The sequence below is a fragment of the Mus pahari genome, chromosome 2 (genome assembly GCF_900095145.1).
Source record: "Mus pahari chromosome 2, PAHARI_EIJ_v1.1, whole genome shotgun sequence".
Lineage (NCBI taxonomy): Eukaryota > Metazoa > Chordata > Mammalia > Rodentia > Muridae > Mus > Mus pahari.
The window spans coordinates 73,258,206-73,262,456 of record NC_034591.1 but is presented as its reverse complement, the minus strand read 5'-3'; positions in this window follow the sequence as shown (position 1 = coordinate 73,262,456).

Below are 4,251 nucleotides of genomic sequence, written 5' to 3'. Positions count from 1 at the left end.
TTTGACTTCTAATTTACCTTTTGAGTAAAAAAGATCCCGCCTGCTTGCAAGTAAATATTTACAGACATTGTCCTAAACTCTAAATATCACTTTGTGATAAGCATTCGCTCTCAGATACGTATCGGCCCGGAGCTCCGTTATTAAACTACCTCGTGGTCTATTCGTGGTTATTGGGTGCCGCCATCTCGAGACTGGAGTGGAGAGGGCTCCCCATGGAGGTCTTTCATAACTAGTTTATAATCATCTGGGCCCTCTTCCCTACAGAGAGCGAATGTCTCTAACAAAAGTAACTAGTTGATTAATCAAGCAGGGTCCAAAAGTTAAGAGCAAAAGCAGAATTATCAGTGGCCCAGTGATGGCCAACAACAGGGTGGTCAGCAAGGGGGATCCGGTGAACCAGGATTCATACCATCCTTGGTGGGTGGACTTCTCGATCCGTTTTCTTCTCTGGGGCTTCAGTGATGTGATGTCTGAGTCTGGCTGAACAGACCCTCTGGACTGGCTGCCAGAGCTTTCTCTCTCTCTAATCTTTCTTTGAGCCTTTGCATGGAATCCCTAACTACACCTGTGTGATCTGCATAGAAGCAGCACTCTTCTTTTAGGGCTGCACATAGTCCTCTTTTTTTATAAACAGTTTTACTGTTATAACCATGAATGCTTTCTCAGGATTGTTTATGTAAGCTAGAAAATATTCACAAGGCCATGGCTGAGGCCATGGCTCACAGCATCTACTCCCTTTTAATTACTTTTAATAAGGCCCCACGCAACTGGGGTAGTCAATAGTCATCTCATCCTTGGATGAGTGGGTGTTAACCAGCGAGGGGGAGCATTGACCTGATTCCTCCCATGGGTACTGTCACGACCCACAGTCATGGCTCTTGGTATCTTTTGGGGAGGGGAGGCAGAGCCTTAGAAAAAACTTTAAACAGATACCAACCTCCTTGCAAACCAGGTTTGTCTCACAGGGAATTCAGAGCTGGTCTGTGTTAGACCTCCCCCTGCATGCTTAGCCTCACAACCCACGCTGGTGCCCATAGTGGATTCATTTTATCAAGAACCAGTATGCACAGGTCTGAATCCTATGCAGCTCCTGAAGGAGAATTATCAACCTCAGGTTCAGCAAGGCCTCTGTCAGCCAAATCAAGTTTATGATAATACATTTGCAAAGGTCTCGATGCCAAGGAATCAATCTGCTCTTTTATAAAACCAGTAATTCTATTAAAAATAAAAGGCCCCAAAGTTATTAATAATAAAATGCTTATTAAAGGTCCAAGGAGGGACATCAAAAGGGTGTACATAGAGGACTTGTACGCTATTATCAGTAGCAACTGAAAACCGTTTTCTCTGGACCACAAATTTCTTAGTATAACTAAAACCCTAAATATTATAAAGACATTGTCTCTGAATCTTATGGAGCAACACTACTCCCTAAAACTTTATAGCTCATTGTGTGAGACCAAATATTTGAAGTAAACTTTCTTTTAGAGGCATTAGCTAACAAAACACTTTTCACACTGAAAGATTTAAACTCTTAGCTTCTTGCATTGAAGCAGAGAATAAAAATTATTTTTAGATAATGTAAAGCTATATAGCCATACCTAGAGGCAAAATTTTCCAGTGATTACAAGCTCACTAGAAGCAAACACTTTAAAATTATCAGGATGCGAAGGAAAAAACAAACTTTGCTATTTTCAGAGCCCTAACACACACAAAATGAATTTACCCGCCGTTGTGCTGGTGCACACGTGCCCAGGCAGTGGTTCAGGGGAAGGAGTGGTGCGGGCTGTGGATCCTTTGGGGGTCGCACGCCCCCTCTTGGCCCGCAGCTTTTTTACATTTCCTGTTTGAACAGCTACAGTTGCCTTTCTCCTGCGGACTGCTCAAGCCCCCTTTTCAGGGGCGGAGTCGGCCCCGGCCCACCTGCTTGGAGCAGCCTTTTTGCCTCCACCTTGGGGCTTGGTGGCCGCACAGCCTGGCCAGGCCACCGCACCACCCGCCAGCTCCAAGCACAGCTGAGCAGCTCTGCTCCCCTAACCCTCTGCCAGGCACTCACTCACTGCACCGCCCGCCCATCCGGTGTTCTCTCAGCAGCAGCCCTCCGGAGGGGGGGGGGCAGGGTTGCCCGTCTGCTCAGCAGGCAAACACCTTTAAAACCATTAAGAAATACAGTTTGTCCCATGACAAAGATCAGAAAAGACATGAACAAAACAAGAACAACAGACACTAATACGTCTAAACACACTCGTCCATGCCTGGATCAGGTCCTCCTGACAGGGTGGGGTTCCACATTCACCCTTTTCTGGCAGAAAAAGCACTCTGTCTCCCTCTTTCTGCCAGATGACAGTCAGGCTCTCCTGACTGTCCCTTACCCTGGGCACTCCTTCCAGGTTCACCCTTGGAACGTCTTCCAGAGCTGCAGTGTGCGGGACTTAGGGTATCCCCCTCCATAGCTGCTGGATCCTTACGGCCCTCAGCAGCAGCTGCCAGAATACCGAAACCGGAAAACCAAGACACAGACTCAGTGACTACGCACTCAGACAACATACAACCTGTAAGACTCAGACAACATATAAGACTCTCACAAACATACCTCCAAGAGGTCTTTGGGGTTCCTGGGTGTCACGAAAATCTCGCTGGGGTCTCCAAATGAAAGACCTCCGTGGGGAGTCCTCCCCACTCCAGTCTTGAGATGGCAGCACCCAAAAACCAGGAATAGACCATCTTGATGTAAGCACACGAGGTAGTTTAATAACGGAGCTCCGGGCCGATATGTATCTCACGCAAGAGACAGAGGAATCGACCATGAGGCTTGAAAGCTAGGGGATTTTATAGGAAGAGGGTTGGGGGCTAGGAGGAATTGGTGCAGCTTCACATGATTGGCTCATTTTAAACATCAGCAGAAAACAATTACACATCAGCAGAATAGTACGTGCAAGTCAGGATGTCAGGAGACCTGAGGGGCAGACGCTTATCTAGGTCAGCGGAACATTTGGTTAACATATAACTTCAAACTAGGTGGCTGATGACTCAGCCAAGATAGCCCGGACAAGTTCCTGCATTCCTTTTTTGTCTTTAAGGCCAGGCAGCCCCAGGAATGTTTTAACAACGGGCCTGCCCAGATGTGTGAGGGGCTGTTCCACTATATTCTCATCCTCAGGCTTCTAAGCTTGAAAACAACTTTTTCTTTGGACTATTTGACATAAGTTACATAAAGCAGGCCTCAAATTTTACCTTAAATTTCATTTCCCTTCAGTCACATAGTTCAAGGCCAGGAGAAGAGAGTAACTTCATCTATAACTTATAGAGGAAGTAAGACGAGCTGGGTGAGTGGATGAAGGTAACCATGACTTCTTGCCACCACTTTCCCAACTACAGTGCATGTTTAGGTCTCTGGTTAGACCCAGAGAGCATGCCAAGGGAATAGAGACCCCTTCCTGCCTTCCCACACTGCACTCAAAGTGACCAATCTCCATAAAGATTACCAGAGTCTATATCCAGTTCCTGCCTTCAGTCTCCCAAGCCCTGTGGAGCAGCTCTCCTCCCTGACAAGCCTATTTCTCCGCTCCCTCCCAGTCCAACTTGACTTCACTCTTTTGGCTGCCAGACAACAAATCCAGAAACTTTGGTTCAGAGTGGCTTTGGAATCCCCAGATTAAGCTCACTAAGACATAGGTGAAAGGCTTTGCACTCACAGACCCCATTTATGTCTGCTTGAACAGTGAATCAGAGAGTTTTTGTTTTATTTTCTAAACGTCCAGAGTACACATCAGAAGTCAACTGGGAAGCTGAGTTAGGAGGATGTGGTATGTAAGTCTGTAAGAAATGAATCGGTCAAGGAAAATGGAAGGATAGATTCAGTTCAGCCTCAAAACCACTAGAACAGCCTGAAAAGTCCGTGTGCCTTACTTTGCAACTCAGTATCGGAGGAGATGGGGATCATGGTGCAGGCTTTGGGACTTAGCTACTGTGGTGCAGAGTAGGGATGGGGAGTGCCTAGCCAGCTTCATGAGGCCACAACAGCTTGCAGGGTGGGTCACATGGCCTGCTCTTGTGACCTAAAGGCAGCAGGGTGAGAGATAAGCAGGGTGCCTGGTTTTGCAACTGGCTCCAGGACCAGTGGATGGGTTGGAATACTGGATCTGTGGGCAGCAGGTTTCTTTTCTTTCTTTCTTTCTTTCTTTCTTTCTTTCTTTCTTTCTTTCTTTCTTTCTTTCTTTCTTTCTTTCTTTCTTTCTTTCTTTCTTTCTTTCT